A 24,873-nucleotide genomic window follows, 5' to 3' on the forward strand; every position below is an offset into this window, starting at 1 on the left:
AAAAGAAGAAGAAGAAGAAGAAGAAGAAGAAGAAGAAGAAGAAGAAGAAGAAGAAGAAGAAGAAGAAGAAGAAGAAGAAGAAGAAGAAAAAGAAGTTCCGGATCACCCTCTAGCATACAGCAAGTTGGAGGCAAGCCTGGGCTACATAACATCATATCTCAAGAAAAAGAAGTAAAGAAAGATGGAAAGAAGAGAAGAAGCAAGGAAATAAGAGTCAGAAATAAGCATATTCTAATGCAAGTTTCAATTCATTTAAAGAAGCCCAAAGATAAGAAAATTTGGGCAAGTTTTCTATGCCCTAGTTTGGTGCTATCATTAAAGGCTTTATTATTGTCAGCCGGGCGTGGTGGCGCACGCCTTTAATCCCAGCACTTGGGAGGCAGAGGCAGGTGGATTTCTGAGTTCAAGGCCAGCCTGGGCTACAAAGTGAGTTCCAGGACAGCCAGGGCTACACAGAGAAACCCTGTCTCGAAAAAAAAAAACCAAAAAAAAAAAAAAAAAAAAAAGGCTTTATTGTCACAGATGCTGTATGCAAAACAGTTCCATTCATGTCCCTGAGGAACACTTAAACATTATTGGCTTGACCATAAAGTTCCATCATTCCGTTAGGAAATCAGTCTTTCCTATGTTTCCAAATGTAAAATGCTCAGGTTTGTCATTAACGGTCTACCAGTGACAAGAGAAACCTACGAGCTTTACCCTTGCTCATCCTTTGCTGACACATTTGCTATATTTGTTAACTGCGACACTCTGGGCCAATCGTTTGACTTCTCTGGGTGCAGGGGGTGCCCCAAGAAGAAAGAGTAGCAATGTCTCTCCCACAATGGCTGTAAGAGTCAAATGAAGCAGACACTGTGTGAGTGTCTAGCTGAGTATTTCTCATTCATCCACTCAAGAAACGCTGACTACTTGGATGTGGTACCCAGGCATTAGGTACAAGAGAGATGTAGTAAACAACACAGAAGTCCCTTTGACATTTCCCCTCAGGAACCACTAGGCCCATCTAGGTTCCCTCCTGATTGACACTCTCCTTCTACTCTAACCCTTGAAGTCTCAAGAGTTTGACTGCAGCCCCTGGGAAAGCCTTCGCCACACAAACCCAAGTGGCTTCCTTTTACCCTGAGCACCTGCCAGTCTCCAGAGCATCAGGCCACTTCCCTCTGCACCTACAGAATTCTTCTCTTCTAGGAAACTGTGTGTGGCTGTAGGTTTGGTAGTCCCCAAAGCCACATCTCCAGAACTGGCCCTGGGAAGCTGTAGATCTGTGGTTCCCAACCTTCCTAATGCCAAGACCCTTTAATACAGTTTCTCATATTGTGATGACCCTAACCATAAAAATTATTTTTTGCTATTTCATGACTGTATTGATATTTACACTACTGTTAGGATCATAGTGTAAATATCTGTGTTTTCCAATAATCTTAGGATACTCCTGTGAAAGGGTCATTTGACCCCCCCAAAGGGGTCACAACCCATGGGTTGAGAACAGCTGCTGTAGATACTATGAGAGAATAGATTCTCTAGCCCAGCCCTGGACATATTGGACATTGAGTGAAGAGAGACTTGGCAGGCTGATGATGAGCTTGAGATGGCTCAGTGGTTAAGAGCACATATGTTCCTGCAGAAGAACCTAGTTCAGCTCCTTGTAGACATTCTGACCAGTTCACAGCTGCCTATAACTCTAGCTCCAGGGAACCTGATAGCCTCTTCTAAAGTCTTTGGGCACAGTACACATACATACACAGAGTCACACAAGGAGCTTAAACCATTTTTCAAACCATTTATGAGGAACGTTGGCATTTGCTCCTTTCTTTCAGCAACCATTTCTGTTTGGTTTATTCTTCTTACATCAGCAGGTGTGTCCAAGATCTACATACACTTCTTTTTCTGCTTCTCCATCTCCCTAAAGCTCTTCTGCTGATCTTGCTTATCGCCTGCATGGAAATACCTCTCACTATGTGGAAACTGAACTAGGTGTGGGCTTAGTGTATTGTTAGGCCACTCTTGGCCCCATACCTTGAAGTCTGTGTGGACATTGGCTCTTCCCTACCCATATGTTCTCATGACTTTCTAGGCTCATGCCTATGGTTTCTTGATGGGAAACAAGCTATATTCATGCTGTCTGTAGAACATTCTAAGGTGATGGAAAAAGGAACAACTGGTTGCAGGGACAGAAAGTCCTTAAACATGATGAATCTCATTGTTAATGTGGCTTTATCATAGCTTTTAATTTAATAGGCTAAAAATCACCTTTTGTAATGCGGTTTTACTGAATTTTGAAAAATCTATATATCCAGGCAGCCACTAGTCTAATTAATATAAAGAACAATACAAAAAACCCCAAGTTCCCTTGTAACTTTGTAACCAACCCCTGTCCTCACCAGTTCCTTTGGTACCCTGAGAGACACTGTCCTTGTAGGCTTGACTTTTTCAAAGTATTATACATAGCATATCATAACCTAGCCTGAACATTGTCTTTACAGTGATTATGTGTTTGAACAGCTGTTATAACAGACTAAGTTGCTTCTCATTTTGAGAGTGTCTAGCATTTGCAATCTGATTTAAACTGTATTACTGTGTGGGTCCTAATCCTTACCGCAGTGCATGGCAGTGACTACAGAATCCCCATGAAGCCAGCACTGTGTCCTGTCCCTCCTTTAAGAAAGGACACCATAGCTAAATCACCCACCCGCCGTTCACATCACCCACTGCCCTTTTCAAACTCTGATGTTTCCGAATAATGCAGTAGATAGAGGAGCCATAGCCCCTGCTGCTGTCCCAGAGGAAGGCAGCAGACTAGCAGTGAGCAGACAGAGGCAGGCAGATTTCTCTGTGAGTTTGGTGCCTGTCTGATCTACAAACTGGGTTCCAGGACATCCAGAGCTACATAGTGAGACCCTGTCTCAAAATAAATTTAAAAATTAAATTAAATAAACAAGACTTGGCTTTATAGGATACCGAAATATTTTAATGCTCCCCAAAACAGTGGAATGATGGAACCCTTCCTAAATGAGGGTGGGGGACAGAAACAGCCTTTCCATGGTTGTAGCGTGTTAGGCAGGTGGTAACCCGTGCTCTAAGAATGAGGGAACCCAGAGCTCACTCTAAGCTCAAGAGTAGCAAACACTGTGTTTTCTTCCCCCGCTCAGAATGTCCCACTCAGGAGCATCCCATGGTGCAGTTTCTGCGTGGCATTCCCTGCCTACACAATCAGCAAAGCCTCCCTTCCCCTGCTGAGCCCACTATTAATGCCACCCTCAGCAAGACTAGAACTTTATCTCCATAGAAGTGAAAGCTGAAATGAGAACCAAGTTTCTCCCCCAAAGCCCAGGTCCTGCAAGTCCTCCTTAAAGCACTGCAGAATCAGAGGCATGTATGAGAACAGGTGGTCAAACGCTAGAAGAGCCACACTCTACTGTGCTATGTGCATCGCTAGCATGTGGAAGCAGTAGGTAATGTTATATTCAGAATACAATCATTTTACACAACTCCAGTCCATGTATTAGGTGTCTCCTTGGGTACTTCATTGTGGCTGCGGCTCCTCTGACAGATCTGCTACCAATAATCCAGGAATCCACTCCGTGTTTTCTACCCTCCCTTCACCTGCTTTTCAGTAGCTCAGAGTTTGATCTCACCAGTGGTGGGAGCAGCAGGCAGAAATTCCAGCATCTGGCGACAAAGGACTGTACTAGGGGCGGCTGAAGCATTTCTGGCCAGTGGGAAATCCACCTGCATCCCAAGGCAAGGGCACACCTGAGCAAGCCGAAAGAAAGAGGCAAGTATGGCCAACTGGTGGGTTCCCACGTGGACAGAGTGTCTGGGTCCATGCAATAAATAGTGTTCTCCTGAAGTCCAGGCGAAGAGGACCTCAGTGACAGTGATAGTGTGATTGGGTCTCAACCTCTCTGTAAAGCAATGTTTTTACTTAAGGGATATCTGACTGTAGATAGGATGATCCCGGCAAGGTCCATGTATTTTGGAGAGCAGAAATGCCACAAGACAGTGTCACTTAGAGTGTCTCGGTTTGCATTAGCAGCACCAGTAGTTCTACACCAAAGGAAAATGTGCTGAGTACTGCTTCATTCATTGCCAAGGGTATGCATGTGTATGCGTGCCCGCGCGGGTGAATGCTGAGGGCTACACGGTGCAAATTGCTCAGTGTCTTAGGATTTTGATCATATTCGTTTAAAGCGAAGGGCTTTCCTTTTAATTTAGAACAAATTAATTTGTTGTAATAGGATTCTAATAATTAATAATAGCAAGATCTTTCTATAAGCTTAGAAATATACCCATCCATACACATACCAAACCGTAAAGCATCACCAGAAGCATGCATGCAAGCTTTTACAGTCCTGCAAAACACAATATCCCCTAAATAACACCACAGAATTAATACCTTGAAGAAATAGAAAGCATGTAGGTTGCTCTGATTGTTATCTTAAGTTTAAGTGGTTCTGTTTGTTTTGCCTCTTTCTAAGTGAGTAAAGGCAGCAAGGGATTGCCTGTTTGATTCCCCTCCCCCAACTCCCCTTCAAAACTTAGCTTAGTGTTTGGTTGTTCCTGAAGACACTTGAATCTTTCACCCTCGTGTTGGCAGAGAACTCTAAGGATTCGTTTCTCTTCTCCTGGGGACAGAATCCCCTTGGATGGTTGGCAGAACATTGAATTGACTCCCTGAACTGATTTCATTTCTTTGCATTTTAGCTCACCAGCACCGTTGGTACTTTAGAAGTTCACAGTTCTGTGCTGGTGTGGTTTCTCCTTCAGTGTGCTAGTGATTTACTTCCTTAACATCTGAAAGGAAGCTCTTCTTTTGAATAAGAGTTAGGAAACCTAGAACTCCTTCAGCTTATTTCCATTGAGCATTCTCCCAGTGGTGTGACAGGGTCAGCCTTGCCTTGAGTGGGAGGACAGGAAGGGTGATGACTGCTTCTGTATACCCAGCTTTGTTCTTTGCAGAACCAGAGAGAAATAAAATCTGCCATAAGGGGGAATCCTGGTGCTCCTCTGGTACCATCAAGTTTACATCATAAATTCTTATGAATTAGTCTGCTGGGCTAGGGTCACAGTTACTGCTGACACATCCCTCGATCCTACCCAGAAGAAATGATCAGGTGGAAGACCAAGGTAGGAAAGAACACAGACAGAACTTGGAGAAAACTACCTGTTTCTCTGTTCTTTCTGACTCTGCCCTGGTAGGATCCCCATCCAAATGACGCCTGCTCAATGAAATAAGTGTTCAAGTGGCAAGTTCACCACCTTAACCTGCTCAGGTGGGGGTTCTTTCTTTTAAAGTCAATATCTGAGCTATGTGACCAAGCTTCAGCTCATAATAGTATATTTAAAACCCTTTCGTGTATAGCTGCTGGCTATTATTTAAATCCTGCAGTTACTGAAAATCAGTAAGGGAACTAATAATAGCAGCCATTTCTCAAAGTCAATCGTTTACTATTGACTTTCCTAAAGGTTCTGGCTCTATTGTCCCCAAGAAGTCTCACTACATTTTAAGATTTATCTAATGTTACCCGTATCCTACAAATCAGGAAACTAACACACTCCTTCTAAGTGCTCCTATCTCTTGACTCCTAAAACACAGTCTTTCTATAGTATCCTGGCCTTTACATTCCCAAGACTTCCAGATTCGAGAGAATTTGACATAAAATGTGTGGCCTTGATGTTGCCTCCCTCATGAAAGGATGTGCTGCAGATGCTGTCTGTACTGCCAGTGATCGCCCTCAGCCCCAGGACTGTAATCTATGTGCAGCTGAGTCTCTAGGTGATAGAGTGAGTGTAACAAGGAAAGGGCCAAAGGAGAGTGCCAAAGGAGAGTGCCTTGTTGCTCCAGCAAGGCAGTCTTTTGTTCTGAATGCTTTGAAGTGATGCCTGCCCCATGGGACAGATAGGGAATGGGGGTGGAGTGGGAAATAATTGGACCAATGTATATGAAAGAAAACAGTGTTTTATGTCCTAATTTCTTCTCCTTGGCTGGGATGGATCAATGGGAAAATTACTTACTTCGTAAGCATGAGGATCTGGGTTCAGATCCCCAGAACCCACATAAAGCCTGACATGGTAGCATGCGTCTACAGTCTACAAGATAGGAGGCAGAGACAGGAGCATCTGTGGGAACTTGGGGGCCAAATAATGCAGTATATACAGAAGCAAAAGACAGATCCTGTCTCAAGCAAGGTGGAAGTCAAGGACCAATACCTGAGGTTACTCTCTGACCTCTGACACATATATGAAAGCACACACCCCAATGCACATATGTACACATATACACACATACAAACACACATATACATACATACAAACATATAAAACACATATGCATATATACATACACACATTATACATATACTTACACAAAGATATAACAAATTTTCTTCCTATTGGAATCCACCAAGTTCCAGGCTAAGTTCTTAGGAAGACATGAACCTCTGTGCAGAGGCTTTCTCAATGGCCCCTACACTACTCTGTTGAATGTTTGCAAGACTAGCCTGAACATTTCAAAGAAAAGCCTGTCTCAAAAACAAAACAGAACTATACTAGTGAGTGTTTTCCCATTCTAGTGTACATTAAATATTCTTCCTTGCTAAGGAGTAGTTTTGTAAGCCCAGAAGACTTGCTTTGGAGTCTCCATTGTCATCCAGTTTTCATTCTAAATCTTTACCCATCTGTGCAACCACACACACGTAGCTCAATGATGGCATTCCTTGCGACAAATAATCACAGTCAAAATGCGCTTTTAAAGTGTGTGCATTGCAGGTGCCCAGGGAGATCAGAAGAGGACCTCAAATCACTTGGAGCTAGAATTACAGGTGTTTGTAAACTGGCCCGTGGGGGTGCTGGGATCGGAACTTGGATCCTCCAATAGAGCAGTGGGTGCTCTTAACCACTGAGCTCTCATCTCTAGGACATTAAAATGCATTTTTATTCTCCTGATTCTGTTTCCATCTTTCACCAACTTGGAAGGGCAGTCATTGGACAAGGACTGAATGAAAGCTCATTCCAGGCCCTAGGAGACACAAGTACCGCAAAGAGCATTTTGGTATGATGGTGTAATAGCAGAAGGGAGATTTTTAAATACTTCATGCATTTTTTAGAAACAGAAACTATTTCCATTAAAATGATCACCTTGAGTCTCTTCAGGGTAACACTGCTCAGAGGACACTTGCCTAAGTTTCTTTACAAGGAAAGAAAAAAATGCCTTGAAATAAAGAACTAGGCTCTGCCTTGTCTCCTGTAAAGTTTCAACAAAACAAAAGTCTCTGCTGGGACACAGAGCTGGCAGAATCATCCTTACTTGAGAACCTGCAGGGTCGGACTCTGGCTTGGGTAGCCAGTAGATGTTCCTGAAGGCCTGGCTGTATAGCACAGCTGTCCACCATTGGGTATCAATTTCCCATCCAGCTCTCTACCAAATGCATTACCCGATAGCTACATGCAGCTCCCTAGGTCCCAGCACACCATGACCTGTTTGTCCATCTGTGCCCAGGCTCTCACTGTGCTCCCACCACGACTTCACCTGAGCACTCCCTGCTGCTGTCATACCCTTTCTCTGGCTCTGGCTTTTCTCAGTTTCTGCCCATGTGTTTCACATATGTTCCAGCACCTAGTTCCCTATCCTCAGTACAGGGATTGGACCATATTTATTTCTGTCCTTTCCCTGTTCCACCTCCAGTTCTTCCATTTGCTCCATTCTGAGTATTTCCTACTGCATGGTGGTTGTTCCGTTAGTCACTAATTCCTTAATATGATTGCAAAAATCTCTTCCCCTGGATTTAGACAAATCACACATCAGAATGCAAAGGCATTTGTGGTTGGCATGCGTGGATAATCTGAGGAAAGCACTGCAAATCTTCAGAAGTGCTGGAAATAGAAACAAAGAGATGCAAACTCTCAGAAATATCTCTTGTAGGGCTGGAGAGGTGACTTAGCAGTTAAGAGCACTTGGTCTTGCAGGGGACCCAGTTCCAATTCCCAGCACCCATGTGATAGTTTACCAATCATCTATAACTCCAGTTCCAGAGAATCCAGTGCCCTCATCTGCCTCCATGGGCACCAGCCATGCATGTGGTACACAAACATACATGCAGGCAAAACACATGTACATATAAAATGAACATTTTATTTTAAAACAATACTTTAAATGGTATCCATTCAGTATAAATTGGTAAGATTCCAGATTAGTAAGTAGGGAATTAGAAATGTGGGAAGAAACATGTGATTTGTACGTCCGAAGATGAGTTCCTCAGTACCAAGTCATCCCAAGTGAACTGTGTTGCTTTAAGTGTGTGCTCCAAGGTCAGTGAGAAGAGAAGTCTTGTACCTGGACATTTGTGACTCTACACTACATTTAAATAGTCTGGAGTTGTAGCTTGTGTTCCTGAAGCAGCTGGAAATGGACTGCTGACAAATGATCAATTGATCAGAATCTAATTATGCCCTGAGGAATGCCCAGAGGGACAGAGGAGTCACAGGACATACGTGGATGGGCGGGGACAGTCTGCTCCTTGGTTTCATCAGTGCCTCTGAAACACCTTGCCACAATGCTCCATTTCCACTCATTCAACAACCATTTTAAAGGTGCTGTGTGTGTCATTGTATTGGCTCTCCACCAGTGTGAAGAAAATTCTGGGTTAGTTGATAGTATCGACAAAAGTCAAAAACTGCTTGAAACTCTCTTTGGCAGGAAGTCAATTGATTAATTCCGTGACGCATGCTCTCTAGGGGTCCATTCCTTTCCTGTTATCACTCTGGTCTGCTCCAAGAGCCCTTCTCTGGCCAGCTGTCTGTAACACCCTGCTAGGTGCTTTTTCTCTTCCCTCATGTTGATTTCTTTTTCTTTATTGTGCTTTCCTGTGTGCTTATCCATGGGAATTTCATGGGGTGGTCTATCGCCTACCTCATCTCTAGAATACAGTGTGAATGAGCCAATAAGACAAGGCATTTCACAGAGCTGGGTCCCTTGTTCCTCGCTCCTGAATAGGTTTATGTGTGACAATTGATGCTCTTCCTGCTAAGCACATTTCCAGATGATGAAGAGTCAAGAAGAGCAAGGGACATGGTAAATAAGGGAATCAGGCTGTACCATTATAGACATGTGAAAGCACTCTGATGGTTTGAGAATTTGAATTAAATGTAAGCTATCATCATTATTTTAGGTGGCTCTAAGTCTGAGCCAAGCCAATTGAATATAAGCTCCTACATTTAGGCTCAAAAAATCAATTATACAAATCGAAGAAGAAGGCCTGAGCACTGGCCACACAGCGTCAGAGTGAGAGGTCAGTAACCCTGGGGCTGCCAGGCTGAACATACAGTACTGAGATGACACTGGGCATCCTTGGGACATCATCAATTAGAGGTATCATGCTGTGAAGTGAGCTGGACACCGCCCACCCAAAAAAGGACAGGGGAGGGTAACGGTAAAGAACAGCAGCAGGAACTGAGGAGCAGCCTGGGGGCCAGGGACCTTAGGAAACTAGGCACAGGGAGAGTTGCTTTTAACTACCTTAGATGCTAAATACTTCTGTAGAGGGGAGCTTGTGAATGTGTTGGGGCCAAAGAGGTGGGGTCAGTTAGCACTGCTGGATCTTCAGATGAAGCAGATTTCCATGCTGTGGATAAGGAGAATGATTGGAGCCTGGAGTTGAGACTCAGTAATCCAGAGGTTTGGGGCAAGCCTCAAGCTCATGGGTAGTTACTACAAAGATGTAAAGACAAGTTAGATGGCTGTAAGGCCTGAGAACAAGCGATAGGAGGGGTCTTGGCTGTGGGAAGGCTGGACCGACCCATCTCTGAAGATTCAGCAGACATTACTTACTGGTCTGCTTTTAAGATCAATGTTTTCATTCCATTCAGATTGATCTACTCCACCTGACAGCTGATTGAAACTGGACTTAGCCTACTTAGCAACCCCTGAGTGAAGTCTGCTGGGGCTTCCGGTCGTTGTTCGCTGAGTGATCCCCCTCTCCTAATCCCCTCTGTAGTATTGCCCCTTTCTCTGTCAGACTGTCTCTGACTAAGCAGAATGTGACAGCTTTGGGACTCTAGAAGCCCTGGCATTCTGCTACTGCTTTGTATTGTGAATATTCCTTGGCCTTTATACTGTGGGGCTCACCAATACGATTGGACATAAGTAGGCTCTGAATTCTGGGTGTCCAATGACCACCTCTGTCTTCAGTATTGAGAAAGCAATTCAGTAGTGCACTTTGTTGTTTGAGATGTCTTCATTCTCATTTCTACATGTCAGAATTGTAGCTTTTTCAGAATACCTAAAAATTCCTTTTCATTTCATTTTTCTATGTAAAATGGTTTAAAAAAAAATACAAAAACTTGGAGGTTACTTATAGCCCATGAGATTAGCAATTGAGCTAGACTTTGATAATGAAAGACTAGCTCCCATGGACTGATTCTCCACTTTATTTTTCTTTTTAATTCTTCTTGTTATATCTTCTATCATTTAAAACAACTTTTATATTTAAATACATTTTGATCATATTTTTCCCTCCCCAAATCCTTCCTGATCCTCTCTTACCCTACCTACCCAACTTTAAGTTCTTTCTCAAAAAAGAACCAAACCAAACATCCAATACAACAATAACCCCCCAACCAAGAAAACCAAATAAAACAACACCATAACAGAAAAAGGGAAAAGAATTAACAAACCATAGCAAATAAGAGCACACAAAAAACTGTGGAGTCCAATATGTGTTGGTCTCCCACTGCTGAACATAACGCCTGCCCTGGAGTGGTTGATATACCTAGTGTCGCTCCATTGGAGAAAACTGATTTGTCCTTCTCCCAGCAGCTATGAAGGGCAGTTCAGTTAGACCAGTTACCCTACAGGTTCCGGGTTACATAGAAGCAGGGTGAACCCAGAAGTGCTTTATCTAGTTTCTCTCCCAAATATAACAAAGGGAAAAAATATCCACCAGAGACACAGTGGCAGAAAACCATCCCCATGAAGCAGTCAGGAGAAAGTAAATGAGAAGAGGACCCCAGGCCACCTAATGCAGGCCACCTAATGCAGGCTACCTGTGAGGTGATACATTTGTTACTTTTCTTGCCACTATGACTAGACACCAGACAAAAAGCAGCTGAAGAGGAAGAGGACTTATTTTGACCCACAATTTAAATGGTAAAACCCATCATGGCAGAGTGCATGGCAGCAGACACATGCAGCGGGGCTTCTTCACTCCTTGGAGATCAGGGAGTGTTGCACTTCCTCTTTCATTTGGATTCAGTCTGTGACTCCAGCCTGTAAGATGATGCCACCCACATTCAGGGTGGGTCTGGCCTCTTCAGGTAAAACTCTCTGGAAAGTCCCTCAGAGGTGTGTCTCCTAGGTGATTCTATACCGGTCAAGATGGCAATAAAGGTTGCATATCACAAGTGAATAGGTGTGCAAATAAGAATTCCCTTCAGCAAGATGCTCCCTACCTTGTGCTCCCTGCTCTGCTACCTAAACAGAGGGTCTACCTGAAGTGCGTGTAATTGTTGTACCCCATTTCTCCAGTGACCAGCTATTTGGAATTTTTGTTGTTGTTGTTGTTATGGGTGAAATAAACTAGATCAAGATCAAAATTGTGTGGGTTATTGCAACACATATAGATTGCATAAGCAAATAGCATCATAAAACATAGTGCTCCCTGGACATGATGACTCAGAGGAGTAATGAAGAAGTTCAGGCATCAGCCCCTACCGAGCTGGAGGAAGAAAGTGGGGAGTGGAACCTGAAGCAAGCGAGGCTATTTGTTAATGGAGAATGCTAGTGGCCAAGATCCCCAGCCAAGAGCTTCAGTCAGGATCCCTATGGAAAAAGCCAGGCATATGGAGGTTGTATTAAGCCTTTCTTGCTGCAAATACTCTACAATTTTGATCATTTCAAACTTGACTTTTTCTTATTCCTGTTACCTAGGATGTCTGTGTTACAACAAACTTCAGAGGGGGTAGAAAAAAGCCAACAACGCTGTTTCCTTATAGAATTGAGAGATTATATATAGATTTATTTTGCAGTTACTACACATCCCCTACTTCTCTGGTAAGATTCTGACTCGTAAGGGGCAGATCTTCCCCTGGCAGGCAGACAGAGAAAGCTCTAAGCCCCTTTTATAGTGGGGTTAGGGAACAGCAGTCTCTTGGGAGGAAAAAGAGCAAAAATTAATGAATACGTATATAAATGATTTAAACTGCGGATAAATACTGTTAAGAGAATTAATCAGTAGAATGGTATAGATCCAAGCAGGAGCTGAGGCCCCTAGTGAGGACTTGAGGCAGCCAGATGTAAGAGCCAGACAGTCCTGTTAATAGGGACAGCAGGAGCAAAGACCCTGAGGCCAGTTAGGCCCATTGATTTTCTGACCTTAAAGAGAACAAGTGCAGCTGCAAGTGGTAAGGGAGGTGGAGAAAGGTAGGGAAGCCAGGGAGGAGGCTGTTACTAAGAGACTTCTTGGGCCTTGCTACAGCAGGTAGTCTGAAATTTATGGTGAGTTAAATGGCAAGTCAGTAGAGCATTTTAAAATATCATCTGGACTCTGTATAACCAAATGATAGGGAGGGTATGAGTAGAGGCAGGGAGGCCAGAGAGGAAGATGCTATGGGGGTCCAGTGAAGAGATACAGTGGCTTGAGGCTAAAGGACAAAACTATAGATTGAAGATGTGCCACAGACCGGGCTCAGTGGGCCCTCTTCAATCCGTGCAAATCAGAGTCTCAGACAGATGGGCATGGAGTCGGCGGGAATTGACAGACAGACTCGACATGAGAGAGAGTGTGTAGAATCTGAGTGTAATTTTTTTAAATTGAGCATCAAACTTTTTATACAGAAGAAAAAACAAGAAAAGCCAGGCGGGACACATCTGCCTAGTTGCAGTGACACAAAACAAAAGGAATGTATACATCAAAAGATGGCGGGGACCAGGCTGGTGTTGTTTACCACCAAGAAGGGAACCAGGAGTAATGCTAGTCTTGTGTTAAGCCCACCTATTCGCTAGGCCATTGTGCATTCCCTTGTTTGGGTGAGACTCGCTACTGTCCTAAGTAATCACTCTGCAGACTAGCTCAGAGCTAGTCTAGCTCCATTCTCTGTAATGCCTAATTAGTTTCTACTAGAAGTAAATTTGAATGTTACTGAATAGGTAACCTTCTCACTGAATTCCTACTGAATTCCAGCTCAACAGCTTCAAGGATTTTCTAGGACGTTGGAATACTGGTGGAGGCTCACCTACGTTAAAATTCAATCTTTAAAGGCACTTATAATAAAACAATACTGAAAGAGAGCATACACCATACTAACTCGGGGATAGGGTTTGAGTATACGGGTGGGGATAGGGTTTGAGTATACGGGCTATAACAATGCCAAGGTTCTAGGAGCTGAGTTTCCTTGAAACTCTTTGCCTTGTAAGTGCCTCCAGGCCTCTCGGCCTGTCAAGCAGACTTCACTGCAGTGGGCATAGCAAAGATGTATTATGGATATTTTAGAGATGGCAATAACAGATCAAGAGGTACAGATTTATATGTTGCAGCTAAGCCAGGTGTGACAGCAGTGTCCTGTTATCTCAATGCTTAGAGACAGAAGATCAGGAGTTCAAGATGATTCTCAGCAACAGGGCTATGTAAGACCCGGTCTCAAACTCTTTACATTTCAAAAAGTCAAAAGAGAGACTAAGGAATTGGGGTCTATAGCTGCAAAGCTGTCTGCTACACAGGCTAGGACTTTAACCCAATAATGTACTTCACTTCCAAACCAACATTTCTCATTTCTCCATAACAGTAAAGGATTTGAATAAAAAGAGATAATGAATTCTAAGTTTTCTGATACATATCTTTTTAATTTTTGAAATTGTATGTCATAGTTGCTGTGTGGCATCTATTCAACTGATCAGTCCATTTGTGGCTCCCTGCAACCATCCTTGTGTCTGATTGGGTCGATATGCTGTCTCTGACACTAGGAGATTGAAACCACAAAGTGCACTTCAGCCATGTTCCTTTCAAAGGTTGCCTTCTTTTCCAAACCAATATTTCCTATTCATAGCAGAATTATTAGACGGGTAATAGGGAGCAGAAGTCTGACTCTGATGAGGGCTGTCTTTGCAGTAGCACGCTCTCGGGGCTAGTTTAATTGGAGTTTATTCATAAGGTGCTCTGTGAAGTCTCTGTGAATAAAAAATGTTGTGAGCTCAGATCTGTTGTCCAGCTGACTCAAGAGACTCAGAGAAGTCCTCTCATCTCTGTCATAGTTACTTTTATTGCCACTGTAACCAATTCCTGACAGAAACAACTTGAAGAAAATACTATTTGCCTCATGGTTTCAGAGATTTCAGTCCCTCGTGATGTCATGACAGGGATAGAAAATTGGGAGGTAGAGCAATTCACATCGTGGCAGATGGGAATCTCAGGGAAGAAGTTATAGAAAGTATCCAGGGAAAGATATAGTCCCCAAGACATGACCCTAATGGCCCTATGTCTTCAACCTAGCTCCCACCTCCTGTCTTTAACTAGCATCTGGTAATACTCTTATTTACGTCTTCATCAAGGCATTAATCTATTGATCAGGTCAGAATCCTCATTATCTAATCACCTCTAGAAAAACATCAAAGAAACGCCCAGAAGCTTGCTTCAGTAATCCCTACCTGTTTCTTTCTTAATCCAATTAAACTGATAATCAGCATTGACCATCAGGCCTCTGATCTCAGATGTGCTGAGCCTTTTGTTTGTTGTTTTGTCTTTTCAAATGGTGTTTCCCTATGTAACCCTGGCTGGCCTAGAACTTACTATGTGGACTAGTCTATTAAGATCCTACCAATATCAACACACACAGACAGATTGAGCTGTATAGGTTCAGTTGGACAGAGAAGGCCTCTCTGAGGACCTGACACATAAGCAGGGGGCCAGAAAGATATAAAGCACATGGTCAGATGGTTTCTGGGGAAACACATCTCAAGTGGATGTTAGAACTGAGGGGCAGTAACCTCATCTGTTTGAGCCCACTGTCCCACAAGGAGAGGAACTGGTCATGGCCTTGAGGTGAGGGAGAGTATGTTCCTTGCCCGAGGTCAACAATATGCAGTTGCACTCTCTCCTCTCCCATTCATATCCACAGAGAACACCCTTCATCCTGTGCTTTCTCCTACACGGCCAGTCAGTGCTCTGGGATCCTTGCCAACACCCCTTGACACAAGGTCCTTTCTTTACTTTTCTCCATGGTCTCTTGCTCGGCATCTAATTAGTTACCTGATCTTCTGAGCAGGAACTGCCCTGATCCCAAGAACAGAACAGAGTGGTTTTGTTGGGCCATAACTCATTTGTTGATGGGTTTTCACTTTACAAAGATGCAAGCTGTGAAAGTGTTAAGAAAGAAAGAGACTTGGGAAGGCCACGGGGCCAGGTCCCTGGGGAGCATTGGTGGCTCCACTGAGCATTTCTCTGCTTAGAGAATTGAAAGAGGAGCCTCTGGGGATTTCGTGAGATATAAAAGGTTGTACTTGACACAGGCATAGATTCATATTCGATTGTGCAGAAGTATGAATTCAAACTCCATCCTACCCCCCAAGCCCGGAAGTTAAGTAAGCACACTATCTCCATACCCCTAAAACATGTTCTTTTGTCTCTGAAGAGAGCTTTAAGAAAGAGAAACAAGCTTTACTGAGGCAAGGACTCTGATCTGATTAGAGTTTAAGCGTGCACTAGGTTGATCTAAAATTTCCTTATCAGATTATGAGATTTTTTTTAAAAAGTCTTACAAGTATGTCCAGTGGGGTAAAGGTTTAACTGTCTTCGCTTTCACATGCATGCTCTAAAATACCCAACAAATATCAGGAAACAAACAAAAAGTAAATCTGTACAAACTTATTTAAATGTCCTGTATTTTGGTTGTGACTGTAGGACCCACTTTCGGGGACCCCTACTCGAGTCTCAGGAAAGGGCCCACCCAAGGAAACATGAGAGACCTTCTTGTTGCAAAAACACGAGGTAGTTTAATGACGGAGCTCCAGGTCATTACGTATCAGAGGAATCAACCACGAGGCCCGAAAGCTAGGGGTTTTTATAGGGAGAGAGTCGGGGGCTAGGGAGAATTGGTGCAGTTGCACACGATTGGCTCATTTAAACATCAGCAGAATGATTACACGTCAGCAGAGTAGTACGTGCAAGTCAGGATGTCAGGAATCCCGAGGGGCGGATGCTTATCTGGGGCAGTGGAACATCTGGTTAACATATCTATATGGTCAGTCAGCCCCAGGCATGCCCAGGTTTGTTCTGCGGTGTTTTCAGCCCCAAGCTTCTAAGCTCACACAACTCTTTTGCCCTAAGTTACATGAATTATAGGCCTTGATTTTAATTTTCCTTCAGTGACAACTACTATATTACCATAGATATCTATCAGTGATGGACAAGATGGACATCTAAACTGGGATGCTTTTGCATACAAATTATTCCTCTGATAAAACTGTCAAAAGTATGCCAACATCCTATACTTACTTATGCATTTAATATTTTTTTTTACTTCTTTGACCCATGAATTTTGCCTGGCTCTGGTCAGAATCAGGAGCTTCCTATACTCTCTTTAGTAGCCCTGGCTCCAGGCTCCCATGCAAACATCAGTTCCATACGATATGAAGGTCAGTAATGTCATTACTGACCAAACAACAGAGCCTCAACCCTGACTGCACAAAGAAAGGCTCTTCCTGAAGAAGACTCAGAAAGTGTTTATTGCTGTGTGCTCAGTATTGGAAAGGCTGGGGTTAACAGATGTTATCATCATCAACCTTAGGGTTATATCCATGATGGTTCCTGGTTCAGAGACTGCAAATAAAGTAAACCTGCCTTCTTTATCTGTTAGTCACCAACTGTTAGCTGAGGGCAGCTTTCTCCCAGGCCTTCTCAGCATTGACAGCCCTAAGAGATTTCATGGCATGATCACTTCATTGGATTTCTTTGCCAAGTCTCCTAAGTGTTAACTGTTTGCCAAGTTCACTTAATGTCTGTGACTCAATATAATCCCAAGTCGGTGTTCTTGTCTTGGTGGGAAAGGAAGGTACTACCAGTCATGTCTCCATTTGCTTCAAGTTAGACATGGACTTTACGCCTAAACGATGCAGTATGTTTTGGGCCAGAACACAGTTCCCATGGGTAGATCTAGCTATAAATTCTGGCTCAGAATTTATGAATTTCTTTGGCATTCTGTTGAATCTAAAATCAACATTAATGCACGTGGAATCCTATCAGATTTTCCCTCCAGGAAAACTGTACATTCATTGATAAGAAGTACTAAACTGCTTAGTTAAGGCGGCAGAGTGCATTCACCTCTGCATCACATGTGTAATCATGGTCACTGCAGTAAACACTGGCAGCTTTGGTAGCTTTACAGACCTAGGTCTTTTAGAGCAACTTTGGCTCTGCTACCTCTAAGCCTTGTGACAGCTTCCCTCACGAAACTCAGCTTTGGGAGCCTCATGTATAGCTCAGAGATCCTGGCGCTAGCTCTATCAGGATTTCATTTTGAAAGGAGAGCCACGTGCACATGTGGTAACTTTTAGTGCCCCCACCCCCTCCTAGTTACAACCATCATCGATTTCTTGCTGCTTGCACTTTTTCCATTTGTCTCAGCCCCTGACCTTTCCAGTCACTCTCATAAAAGTTTAGCCTGGAAGGCCTGGAAGTTAACTGCACGCTATAAAAATGCCATGTGCCTTTCAAATTGCCAACCTTTCTTCAACCCATGAACTTGCTGACAGGAATGGCCACAGAACATGTCATCATCAAAACAAGTAATAGACAGGGAAAAGCTTGTCCCTGCTCAGGTCAGCTTGCCAGTGACTAGCTCCTAAGAGCTGGTGCCCCTTGGCTGACTTCCAGCTTAATCAAGATCCTCGAGGTAAATAGGAAGCAATAAAGACCCCTTGAGAAAGCTCCTATTTTATTGTCAATTAAATAAGCAGTGTCTTTTATTATATTAATTTTTCCTGATCTTGTGTTGTCCTGACATTTATCAATATCCCCTTCAATATGTCAAGCCCTAGACAAATAAAGCCAGGTTTTATATGTTTGTTTATAGTCTCCACTAAGTCACTAGCCTCCCTTCCATCCCCCTGCATCAGGCTCAGTTGGACTTCCTTCCCTCAAGATGGCTGTGAAGGTCTCCTAGTTTGACCTTCCACTTTCTGTATGTACTATATCTCATTTACCAACTCTCAGTGGCTCTAACTTTTACACATCCTTGGTTTTTTTTTCCCATGCTTGAAATTTTTCTACTTTTCACCACAGTTTACAATTTTGAGAGATGTTTCAGTGCTTACCAAGTTCAAGGCAAACTTCCTTGAAACATGAAGTTCTGCCCAGTATGTATCCTAAGATTCTACCCATCTGTATCCAAGACTATCCTCCACTTACAGCAAACTGGAATACCTAGAACTGAACCTGTCCATCATTTTTTGCCCTCCCCTCCAGCCATGGCTTTATATTTTTATGTCTAGATTAGTTTGCTATGCCTGGATTAATGTTTATCTTGACTACCAGATCCTCATATTGGATAGAGATTACCTGTCCATTCTTTACAGCACCAACCAATCATAAGACTATTCATCTAGAAGGTATTAATTAGTAAGAGCTCCTGGTGTCAATGCAGTGCTTGTATACATAGTATCCGTGAGTAAATGTACACATGAAACCTAAACTTTGTAATTGATATGTTTATATGTGCAATCAAATTTTAGAATGACTGTGGGATAATTCAGGGCTTAGTCTTTGTCTGGGAAGCTGTCCTTAATCTAAGGGCAGCCAATGGAATAGGAAGCTGGGAGAGTAAATATGAGAGCAGGCCATCCAGGGAGGCCCATCTAGAAGTAGCTATAAAAGTATGGGGACGCTGAAGTAAGCACGGATAGCGTGGGTATCATTCCAGCTGTGGGAAGGTGATGGTGAGGGACTTAGGTCTGGAAGTGAGACAAACCCTCTGAAGGAAATGTCACATCCTCAGATTCCATCTCTAAGTGGCACTGTGAGGAAGTGGGAGGACTTTACTCTGTGTCCTGGATTCAGCCTTCTATCTACATATCCACAAACTACCATGAGGTGGGCTGAATGACCTTCAAATGCTGCATGTGGGGAATTGAGTACTTTGGCTCAGGTCCCTCCGGAAGTAAGTGATGCAAAGGTTTGCATCCATAAGGTGTCCCCTGCTCCTGCTGCTCTGTGAGGAAGGATTTGAAAGAGGGACATTTGGACTTTACCATCTGGCCAGCAGAGCTCCCTTTATGGAGTAGGACAGCCACTGAGAGATGCCTGTGAAACTCCTGCAGCCACCAAGTCACTCCCAAAGGCTGAGGGAGCCAGGGTTCCTGGAGAGCCTTGGATGTCCTAGTCTTTCTGGTTCTGAGAGGAATGGAGACTTCTGAGGGGGTGTGAGATGTGCTAGGCAGGTCTGAAGCCAACCATTTTGATTATGTCTTTCCCTTGAGAGTCTAAACCAAGCTGTAGACTCTCAAAAAAGGTTTAGAGATGTGCTATCAAATTTTTATATTTCTTGTTTTATCATTATTATTTATGGATTTGAATTTATTTTATCTTTATTATTGATGTGTGTGGGTATATATGCACATTTGTCTGTGAGTGGGTATGTGTTTGTGAGTGCCTGTGCACACACATGTGTGTGAGTGTAGAGGCCATAAGAAGGATTATACTTCTTGGAGCTGGAGTTGTGGTTATGAACCACCTAATGTGAGTCCTGGGAACCAAATGTCAGTCCTCTGGAAAAGCAGCAAGCAAGCACTCTTAACTGCCAAGCTACCTCTCCAGCCTTCATTTTATTTTATTTTATTTTATTTTTTATTTTTATTTTATTTTATTTATTTATTTATTTATTTATTTATTTATTTATTTATTTATTTATTTTTTGAGGCACGGTCTCCTGTAGTCCAGTCTGGCTTCTAGCTTGCTGTGGAGCAAAGAACAACCTTGAACTTCTGACCTTTTCGCCTACACCTCCCTAGTCCTAGAATCTCAGGCATGTGGCACCATGCTCTTTTTCTGTATGGAGAAGGATTAAAGGCAGGCTTCATCCATGCTAGGCAAGCACACTACCAATTGTGCTACATTCCTCACTGAGGGTCCATCCCCCTGCAAATGGTTAATGATGCCTTGGGGAGCTAGTCAGAACGACTCAAAGTAAAAACACAAAGAAGAACAAAGCTGCGCTGAGACAGACAGTGAACCTGCAGCCCTCTCTAATTTACCCAAATGGAGTCTCTTCCAGGGGCTGGTATTGGGGTCTGTGGGTTTTCACTTTACTCAGTCTCAGATTCTCCCCGGGAGGCCTTCATTTCTGGCTCCCACAGAGCTGGCTGACTGCTTATTTCCCCAGCGGGGCCCTTTCTCTGGTTCTGTCATTATCTCTACCCTCCTAGCTGTCTGTGTGCATTGACAGCTCTTCTGTCTCCACTTAGGAAGGTGCAAATTACAGCTGCTGCAGCACCTTGTAGGCGGTGCATTTTTCTCCACACTGGGCCTCATTCTCCCTGGTATCCTGCTGTGTGCTTTCTTTCCTAGCAGAGCTGAGGGTAGATAGAGTATTGTAGGGGGCAATTGCATTAGTCTCTCTTCTAAAATATGTTCTTCTTAACTTCAGGTACCTTGGTAAAGGAACCACCCGGTGTAGATGCCCCCATAGTGGAGATGTAGTTCTTTTGGCATCAACACACTTCATATTCTGATGGAATTTCTGACTGTGTGGGATCCTTTTTTAAGCAAATGAGACCTAATGTCTGGGCATGTGTACTTTCACAGTTCCTGCATGTGTGTTTGCTTTTCAAGGCTTCTTCATGAATAAATAAATACAAATACATATTATACTTTATAGTACATACATACACGCAGACATACTCATATACATGCACACACACACACACACACACACACGCACACACTGGATCATTTGTTCTAAGTTAAACACCTGCCCTACCTCAGATAATAAGTGAACTCAGTTTAAAGACGTGTCCAAGCCCAGGCATTCATGATGTGAGAGGAATGATGACTTGAGAGGCACAGACATAACAGGTTTCAGTGGTTGACACCTGAACAGATGGCAACCAGGTTTCAGAATGACTTTGTTCCTCCTCACTTTCTCCTTTTACAATCTGATGGCTAGACATAAGTGGGGAGGAAAATGTGAGGGTCTTAATGTGCTGCCTTCTCCATGGATGGATCTCTGAATTCAGCACAACTCAACATTCAGTCCCATTGGCATCCCAAGATCTAGCATTCTTGTTATAAGAAGACCTAGACTTCATTATAACACACCACCCACCTTCTAAGTGCCCACATACCATCTCTGAAGTCCCCAACCCAGAACCCACTGGGCTGCTGTGCTTCTTTTCAGACAGCCTACTTCAATCTCTTTGAAGTACTTGCTTTACTAAAAACAAACAACAATTGTGTGTGTGTGTGTGTGTGTGTGTGTGTGTGTGTGTACTGAATTCTTTCTTTCTAGGAGAGAAGAATCAAGAGACAGAGACCCACCATCACCTTCCACAAATTTCAGTCACCATGAACACTGTTAGAAGTAGCCAGTCAGCATCAGTAACAGGGCCCAGTGCTACACAATTTACAGGAACTTCCTTTGTTCTTGTGGCTTCTGCATGAAGCAGGTGCTCTGAGTCATTTCCTTCTCATTTTCCCTAGGAAACATATCTGGAGATGTTAAATTTCCTTACCCTTCTATCACTCTGCTCCCAACTGCTCAGTTGGAAGGTATTCCTGGTCACACCATGATAATGAACACCTCTAAGCTTATAGGCTTTCCATAGGAGACAGTTCTATTTGCAGAATGTTCAAGAATGGCACCTATAATGGGACACAAGCATTGCATTTGTCTAACATGGACAACATAGCATAAACACAATCTCCTCAGTGGGTGCTCCTTAGGGGAGGAGGCTAGTCAGCCCTACTCCCAAGAGTCATGAATGTTAGCATTCAGCCTTGGACTGAGTCACATGTTTCCTTCCAGCCTTTCTGGAGCAGTCAGGAGTTAACAGGAATCCTTATATGGATGTGATGAGAGGTTCTCTCCTTTTCAGACTGGATATTTCTCAAAAGTAGCCATTATAGTTCCACATCTAGAACCTTGGCCTAAAAATTCATGGGAGAAGTTTCTCTCTCTCTCTCTCTCTCTCTCTCTCTCTATATATATATATATATATATATATATATATATATATTTGTTTGTGAATATCATGTACTTCCTGTGGGCTATGTAAATTTGCCTTAGCAGTGTTTATTTATCCCAGAAAGGACATTAACAACCAAAGGAGATTCCATATAACAGTTTCGTGAACCAATGAAATGCTGGGATTTTCACAGGGCATGGATCATTCAAAGGCAGCTACAATCATCAGAAATCCGTCCTTCTGAGGGTGATACAGTATGAAAGCTGTATCCCTGGTATTATCTGCACAACTTTCAGTCAGCTCCAGCAAAAAGATTGTTCTGCCCCAGCAATTGTTCCCTGCATTTATAACCATGGAGAGGGGTCTTATGACTCTTAAAACTCTCTAAGCTTCTTGAGCCTTGTATGTTTTCTTAGCTTCCTGAACCTTGTATGTTTCATAAACTTCCTGATCCCTCTATGATTCATGAGCATCCTTGGCTTTGTATGAGCTTCCTGAACCTTGTGTGCTTCATGAGATTCCTGAGACTTTGGAGTTTCCCTCTTCCTTCTAGGAAGAAATGTTTCTATTCAGAGGAAATATCTGTACACATCTATGGGTCCTTCTGATGTCTTCATCTGCTCAAATCTAAGGACAGGCCAATACACACACCCTAATTATTGTAGTCATGCTCAATGGTCTTTTATCCTGAACTGAACACAGCCCTGGAATTAACCTAGCCAATCCGTGGTAGAGCCTTAGAACTTGCTTTCCAAATTAGAATCTAGAACCCATTCTTTTTTTTTTTTTCCAGCCAAATCTTACTTTTAACTCCTAAACTATATAAAATTAATTGAAATACTCTTCTCTTGGGGTTAAGAAGTTTGCAATGTTATTATTACATGTATCATACAGTTTGGTGATGGCACCGTATGTTATTTCCAAGTATAAAAATTAGGTATTCATTTCTTCTAATATTTATCTAGTTAGATATAAGCCATCATTTTGGCCTTTCAACATCCTTTTGGCATATGCTCTTTTTATTTTCTGTACACCCACCTCTTTCTAGTAAATATTATATGACATACTGGCCAATGGACCTTGATATTAGTCTTAGTTTGGGTTACTATAGCTGTGATGAAACACTATGACCAAAGTAACTCGAGGAGGAAAGGGTTTGTTTGGCTTATACCTCCATATCACTGTTCATCAGCAAAGGAAATCAGGCAGGACAGGAACTCAAACAGGACAGGAACCTGGAGGCAGAACCTGATGCAGAGACTAAAGAGGGATGCTACTTGCTGGCTTGTTCCTCATGGCTTGCCCAGCCTGCATTCTTCTAGAATCCATAATCACCAGCCCAGGGGTGACCCCACCCACAATAAGCTGGACCCTCTCACATCGATCACTAATTAAGAAAATGCTCTACAGGTATGCCTATAGCCTAATCTTATGAAGGCATTGTCTAATTTGGGGTTCACTCCTCTCAGATAATTCTAGCTGGTATCAAGTTGAAATAACCAGCACAATATTTACCCAAACCAATAATTAAATATAGTTTGTATTTGTATCTCTAAAATCCATCAAACAAATTATTCCCACGTGTATTCTTCTAATACACGTACCTTTGAAATACTTCTCATATGCCAACCCACATACATTTTTCTTGGGCACAATAATGTTATAAGAGATGTCACAGAATTCTTTAATGAAATATAAGTCCTCTGTCAGTATCACTTAACTTAAGAGACTCTTAGTGCCATCTGAAGATGGACCAATTAATTTAGAGTCAAGAATATTGTAATGTGGGGTAAAATACACCTTTATGTTCCCAAATCACTACTAGTGCTTTTCTTGGTCCGACTCCTTAACGCTATCCAAAGTGGTTGATATTGTAATATTTGTATTTGTGATGAACCACTGAGGCTTCGAGCTCAGTCTCAAGTGTTTAAACTTTGTCTTCAAAGCATAAGGCAATATTTTAAGATTTGAATTCTTTCTTGTGTTCATTGCATAGGAAGGAAACTAAGAAGGATCACTCAGCACATTTTCTGAAAACAGTTCCTTTCTTCATCTTCTTGCCTCTTACTGACAGATCCCATTTCCTGGGAAAAGCATGTGTTCAATTCCAACCTCAGGTCCATTTCCTGACACTCCAATGTTTGAACTTTTGTGCAGTCTTCGTCCTCAAAGGACTGTATTTCCTTGAGAACGAGCTTTGGAGGCTTCCTGGAGCATGAATTTCAACAGAGTGGAAACAGAAAGCAAACTGCTTGCTATTCTACTGAGTTGCTCAATGACATTACCTGCAAATAGCAAAGGTTGCTAGCAGTCTACCCTAGCCTAAACTCATGCTTTGTAACAAGTGCCCAAAGCCAACATCCTCCTGACCTTCTTAGCCCTAAGTTGCTCTACTCTTGGGATGTTCATTTCAAGCGACTCTCTGTTAGTTCTACAAGGAAGACCCTCAGTGGCTTGGAAGAATAAAGGAGAAAATACTAAAAAATCAAACATGCTGTCCTAACATGTCAGCTACACTCAACTATGGGTTTTAAAAGCCAAAAACAACACAGGGAACACTTTGGCAGAAATAAGGCACACACACACACACACACACACACACACACACACACACACAAATGTTTTTCTCCCCACATTTCAGCTTGCCAGTGTATAGGTTCGATTTCCTGCGAAAAGAACCTCCTGTGAGCAAAAAGTAGGTGTGCTCATGG

The 24,873-nt window shown here is 42.8% G+C and overlaps 1 protein-coding gene across 2 annotated transcripts in view; it reads left to right on the plus strand.

Moving 5' to 3' along the window:
• The window catches only part of Cntnap2 (contactin associated protein like 2), a 2,102,194-nt gene that overhangs the window by 2,041,148 nt on the left and 36,173 nt on the right, over positions 1-24,873 (plus strand). Inside the window, exon 1 of one of the 2 annotated variants that reach the window (XM_021190269.2) lies at positions 3,630-3,775. The exons of the other annotated variant lie outside the window; for it this stretch is intronic. The gene's annotated coding sequence lies outside the window, so the exon portion shown is untranslated. Of the gene's footprint in view, positions 1-3,629; positions 3,776-24,873 lie in introns of those variants that run through there. 2 annotated transcript variants of the gene reach the window in all.

Source organism: Mus pahari, chromosome 2, assembly GCF_900095145.1.
Source record: "Mus pahari chromosome 2, PAHARI_EIJ_v1.1, whole genome shotgun sequence".
NCBI lineage: Eukaryota > Metazoa > Chordata > Mammalia > Rodentia > Muridae > Mus > Mus pahari.